The sequence below is a fragment of the Spermophilus citellus genome (assembly GCF_964194105.1).
Source record: "Spermophilus citellus genome assembly, chromosome: 3".
NCBI classification, from domain to species: Eukaryota; Metazoa; Chordata; class Mammalia; order Rodentia; family Sciuridae; genus Spermophilus; species Spermophilus citellus.
In genome coordinates, this window is record NC_138184.1 from 87,784,569 (window position 1) to 87,790,706 (window position 6,138).

At 55.2% G+C, this 6,138-nt stretch overlaps 1 long non-coding RNA gene across 2 annotated transcripts; it reads left to right on the forward strand.

The window, feature by feature from the left end:
• Positions 1-667: 667 nt before the first annotated feature.
• On the forward strand, positions 668-4,369 carry LOC308644880. 2 transcript variants are annotated; one of them, XR_014021102.1, is made up of 5 exons: positions 668-805; positions 1,358-1,516; positions 1,971-2,060; positions 3,332-3,455; positions 3,609-3,626. It is a non-coding gene; the product is annotated as an uncharacterized lncRNA (long non-coding RNA). The 2 variants fall into 2 exon arrangements; XR_014021101.1 differs by having other exon boundaries at positions 3,332-4,369.
• Positions 4,370-6,138: the final 1,769 nt, after the last annotated feature.

The following is a 6,138-nucleotide window of genomic DNA, read 5'->3' on the forward strand; positions in this document are numbered from 1 at the left end:
TGGCATCTCCCCCACCGGCCTGTCTTCACACACATCCCCTTGCCCACAGCTCTGGCCAGGGGACGCAGAGTAGGTGGGCTCCTGCACCCCTGGCCTCCCCCAGCCTCCTCACTGGCAGACACCCACTCTCCCGTCCCAGGAGCCGTTCTCTAGGTCAGTGGCTCCCAAACCACATTAGTCTACTCCCCAGGGACAGTTGGCAAGGTCTGGAGACATTTCTGGCTGTCACAGATTGGGAGGGGGCTTGCTCTTGGCAGCTACTGGGCGGAGAACAAGGACACCCTGGACATTCTGTGACACACAGGACACCCCCGCCTCCTGCCAGAACCAAGAAGGAGCTGGTCCCACACGTCCCCAGGGCGAGGCTGTGGCCACCACTCCTGAGTGGTACAAGGGCGGGAGGGGCCTGCCCAGCCCTGCACGGCTGGGTGTTGCTGAAGAAGCACTTGAAGGTCCTTCACCCGAGGACCCCAGGTCAGCGGCCTGAGCAGCCAGCAGCGCAGCCTTTATATAGCTCCAGACCCGGCATGAGGACCAGCCGGCTGTCACCATGCCACGTTCTTCAGCAGAGGGGCTCAGGCTGCCGGCCACAGCTGTCTCTGGAATCCGGGCCTCGTGGAGGGTAACAATGGCCAGGAATGCCACTAAGACAGCTGGGCGCGGGCATCTGAAGGGCAGCAGTAAAAACGATATTGTCTGGGAGCCTCTGCCCACTGCAGGCAGGCAGGTGACCCAGGACTAAAAATACGAGAGAAGAAAAAGCCAGTAGCAGTCCACTGGCAGCCAGAGGTGGATCTTGCTCTGGGTGAGGGGTGGGTGAGAGCTGGGGCTGGGTCCCTGGGCCCCAAGGGACACCAGAGTGAGGATGGTGGTGGTGGTAGGGACTGAGTTCGAATCCCAGCGCTGCCCGGTGCTGGCAGTGGGGCTGTGTGACTGTGACTGCTCTGCTGGGAGCCTTCTTCATCTGCAAAATGGGTCTAGTGTCAGCGCCTGCCTTAACTTAGTGCTTCTGTGAAAATTAAATAAGCCAGGCTCAGCCCCGAGCGCGGTGCCTGACCCAAGTGCTTCCGGCTAGAGGGGCGAGGATGGTTTCTTTGGGGACCTGTTTGGTGAGTTCACTGTGCAGTGGCTGTGTGGTCGCCGTGGGGACAGGCCTGCTTTCCTCAGACCTTGGCACTCACCCCAAGGACCGGCTCAAGCTGTAATATCCCCTGTAGGACTCAGTACATGTCCCCTGGAACTCAGCTAGCCCTGAGCCCCTGTCCCTAGGAGCTCTGCAGCAGGGGCCTGCAGCAGGGAGGAGGCTAGGAAGGCCATGACCACACGCAATAACCGCCACACGCCTCCTATCACACAGCATGGACGCAGTGCCTGGCACTGTGCAGCCACTGACACTCCCTGCGTGAGTGACCACGGGGACCATGCTGTGAACAGTGCCGGGCAGAGTAAGTGGGTCTGCTGGGACATCGGTCTTCCAAGGCTAGGGCTGCTGCGACTGAGGAATCTGAGGTTTAAGGTAGGTAAGGAATTTGTCCAGGTTCTTGCCACCAAGGAAGTGAAAGAGCTGACCTAGAACCCAGCTGTCAATCACCATGCCACTCTAGCAGATCAGGGTCAAGTGTAAGATTTTAACTTTCAGGCCAAGGAAGAGACTTCCTCCTGGGGCAGTAGGGAGCCATGGAAGGTTCCGGAGTCATCGTCAGAGGGGGCATCAGAGTGGGGCATGCAGGAAGGACTAGGGGTGGAAAGGCAGGAAAGGGCAGACCCCAAACTGGGAGCTCCCACCCTGGGGGGGCAACAGATTTGCAAGACATTGTAGGGGCCTCCGGTGAGACAGAATTGAGATGCCGGAGGACTTTGGTTTGGGAATGGAAACCTAAGAGAGGGGCAAAGTCATTGTAATAAAAGAACTTGGGAGAAGAGAGAAAAAATGAATTAGTATCTGAACATGTTATTTCCTCTACCCGCAGCCCCTTGGTGAGGGTCCCAGCCAGTGCCCTGGAGTAAGAGCGGACGTTCACTGAACATGGCCATGCCCAGAGGATTCTAGAACTTCAAAGGTATTAATCAGCTCACTCTGGTTCTTTGAGGCAAGGCCCACTGGGTGTCCACTTTGCAAATGAGGAAGCCTCGGTTCGGAGGCCGAAGTTGCCCACCCACTCTGCACCCAGGCCGCCCGGTGCCCACCAACCGCCCCCAGCCCATCTCTGCTGGTCATGCCCGTCTGGCTGGCAGGAGAGGCTGCCCTCCCCACTGGTGCTGTCCCTGACGGCCAGGGGCCCTGACATGAGGAGATAGGCTATCACTTGGTGACAGAGTCGTCACCCAGCAGCTTTGGGCTGGCAGGGCCTGGTATGCCTTTGTTCTTTGGGAGACGGCTGACTTCACCACTGTCCTTAAAGGGACACGGGCCAGGCATGTTGCCTCCAGTGGCTGCCGAGTCCCTGTGCCTGGCTGTCTCAAAAGCAGTGTGGTCCCAGGTAACACTCCTCTCTTTAGCTCTGCTGGATGCTCATCAGCCACATGGAGAAGGGTCCCTTTTCCCTGAGAGTGTGGAATGTAATGACGACATTCTGGGAACTAACGTGGAAAAAGTACCTGCAAAGGGCATGAATTAAAATATGCCCCCAGCACGGCCTTAAAACCTTCAGAGGCCCCAGGGCTCAAAAAGGGGGGCTCCCACCCACCAGCACTGAAGGAAAGCCAGCCTCAGCAATAGTGAGGCACTAAGCAACTCGGTGAGACCCTATTTCTAAATAAGATACAAAATAGGGCTGGGGATGTGGCTTGGTGGTTGAGTGTCCCTGATTCGATCCCAAATACTGAAAAAAAAAATCTATTGCTCTTAGCACCTTTTCAGCTGTTGCTTGAGCGCATATCAAGTGAGCTAGCTTCACAGCCCCCACTTGGCCCTGTGGCTGCCACCAGGGAGGGGAGCCAGGAACTGCCAGGAAGGTGGCCAAGGCCCATCCAGGGGTGGAAAGACCCAGGGGCAGGTGGTATGTGTGCATTTGTGCTCAGGTGTGTGATGTGACACTGTTGGAGTGAGATGGTGTCTGTGTACGTGGTGTGACACCATCAGTGTGAAAAGAAGTCTCACAATGTGAGGCCACTCTGTGCCTACTTGTGTACACAGATATGTGTGTGTGTGTGTGTGTGTGAGAGAGAGAGAGAGAGAGAGAGAGAGGTCTAGAAGGCCAAGTCCAACGTGCTATCCTGGATTAGATCCTGGAACAGAAAAAGGACAAGAGGGGAGGCCGATGTCAGGCCCAGGGTAACGGAGAATTCTGTGGCTTCTCTGTAAATTCAGACATCAAAACTTCATTCACAGCTGGCCGGGACTCAGCTGACATGGCTTGTTCAATAACAAAGCCCTGAGCTACAGGAAAGGAGCATCAAAACTAAACGCTCCTCCTGTCCCCATGCTAGCAGGGGACCAGGACTTCCAGCCTGCGGTAGGAACCCTCAGTTCTCCCTGTCGCGGCCTCTTGAGTTTTCCCTGGGGCTGTGTTCCCCCTGCCCTCAGGTCTGTCCCATGCTCTCCTGACCCTGGGGTACGTGGATGCTGCCAGGATTGACCCTGGCCTGGGTTTTCTGACTTTCTCCAGCGTGCAGCTCAGGGCCTTTCCATCCACGACCTCACCCTCTGTGAAGAGTGTGTCCCCGAGTCCCTGCTCATCTTAGGCTTCTGCATCTGGGGTGTTCGTCGTTGGCATCTTGTCATGATTTTTCTCAGCTTTCAACAGACACAAACCCGCCCTCTAACTCACCCACTTAATTTTTAGTGTAGAAAGCAGAACTTGAAGTTCCAAGATGTTTTCATAGGCTGGTTGGTTTTGATTTTCTTTTTTCTTTTTTTTTCATTTTACTTTCTGGAATTATCCAACTCTTGGGCTTTTAAAGATAATGACATTAACGCGCTGCTGCCTTCTCTCACAATGTGAGGCCACTCTGTGCCTCTCCCCGGACTTAGCCCACTCTGTGTTGCTCTAACACGACGCCGGAATCGAGTAATTTATAAAGAGACGTGAGCCTTACACTGCTGGAGGCATCTCCTCGTCTCTTCCTTTAAATTTGCCAATGAATAATTTTTGCAAATTATCATTCAGTAAAAGTGACCTTTCGGGGTTGTGGCTCAGTGAGTGGCAGAGCGCTCCCCTAGCACATTCGAGGTCCCGGACTCGATCCACAGGACCACATAAATATAAATAAAATAAAGGTATTGTGTCCAACTACACCTAAAAAATAAATATTAAAACATTGACCTTTTTTGGGTGGGTGGGGCTTGGGGTTGGTTCTTGTTTTTGTTGGAGCGAGTGTGTGTGCACGCACATCCATGCCTTTCTATACACTCGATCTTTGTCATCGTAGTTGACATTGCTCACTGTTGACCTGTTTCCCATTCCTCTTAGCACTGATGCCCAGGTCCTAAGCCCTGAGAATGTGACCCTCCATGGCACAGGACTTTGCAGATATGATGGATGAGGCCAGGACCTGAAAGTGGGGGTCATCCTGGATTACCCAGGTGGGCCCGACGCAGTCACAGGGGTCCTTAGGAGAGGGAGGGAAGAGGGCCAGCCACAGAGAGGTTGGCTTCCGAGGCTAGAATGATGCAGACCACGAGCCAGGGAATGTGGGGGTTTCTGGGAGCTGGAGAAGACAAGGGAAGGACTCCCCACTGGAGCCACAGAGGGGGCGCCGCCCACAGGCCCTTTTCTATTTGTGACCCCCAGTGCCACAAGATAGCAGATATGTGCTGTATGAAGCCACCACGTCTGGCGACATTTTCACTACAGCAATCGGTCACAATACACTTGGTTTGTTTTCTGATTGTTCTAGAAGTTCCTGTTCTGGTGGCTCAGGCCAGGGTTCTCTCTGGCTTCTGAGAGCCTCAGTGTTTTTTGGGGGGGGCTCAGCTGGACTCCGGAATGGTTGCAGGAATCTTGTTGGCTTTCGGAGTCCCACAGGCAGCCAGCAGGCAGGGGTCCAGCCGTGAGGGCCTGTGGTCAAGAGGGGAGGTGCTCAGGCCACGCCAGCCCGGAGGGCAGGGATGCCCCCCGCTGCCCACTTTGCTCCTTCCTCCCCCCTGTGGACCCCAAGCACAGCAGACATGTGGCCCGGTGCCCTGGTCAGGCTGCGGTGTTCCCAGAATCCCCTGAGGCAACCCCACTTATCCTAGCTGCAGCCTCAATGGGGCCATGTGGTCTTCATGTTCCAGTTGGACACAGAGGTCCGAGAGATCCAGCGCCCTATCGAGGATTCCGCACCTCCCACTCTCCAGCCAGAGCTCTGCTCTAAGCACCTCTCCACAGGTCCCGTAAGGTAAAATGCCTCCCAAGACAGCCCCGCTGGACAGAGCCCTCAGGGACACACCCAGACACCTGCCCGCCTCAATGGGCCCAAGCCCATCCTCACCCATGTCCAGGGCTCCCCACCTCTCCATCCCTGTGGCTGCAACAACCATTTTTCTTGGCCATTTATAGCTCCTGTGTTTTCACCCAGAGCTTTAACGAAAATCCATGGTGTGTCTATGAGCTAGGGAGACATCCATTCTGGTGCTGGCAGAGAAAAGCTCCTCTGGGTGTGCATGTGTGTGTGTGTGTGTGTGTGTGTGTGTGTGTGTGTTTGTGTATGTGTTGGCGTGTGTGAGTGGAGCCCATGTATGTGCCTCTGCAAGTGCACATAGAAGGCCTCACTGAGAAGGGGATGTCTGAGTACAGATGGGAAGGAGGGGAGGGACAGAGCATTGCAGATGACTGTCGGGAAGGTGTGCCAGGTAGAGGAGGCGGCACAAGCAAAGCCCCTGAGGTGGGACCAGGGCTAACCATGACACAGAGTGTTAGAGAGACTTCCTCTCTCTGCCTTTTTCTCTTCCCAAATTGACAAGCACAAGTGTCGCTTGCCCAAGCGCCACGGAAAGCATGCAGCATCTCTCCCATGACCCAGCCGCTGTCTCTTTAACCTTGAATGCATTTTTGGGTCTCACGTGTCACCCCGTGGCAGTGGCCGCCAGTGAGCTGCCCTGACTTCAGAAGAACGGCATGGGGTGGGGGGGCCTTAGGTGGCGTCCGCTCACCTATCACTGCCAAAAGTGGTCATGGGGTTATTTTTAAACACAGGGAGGAAGTATTTATTGTT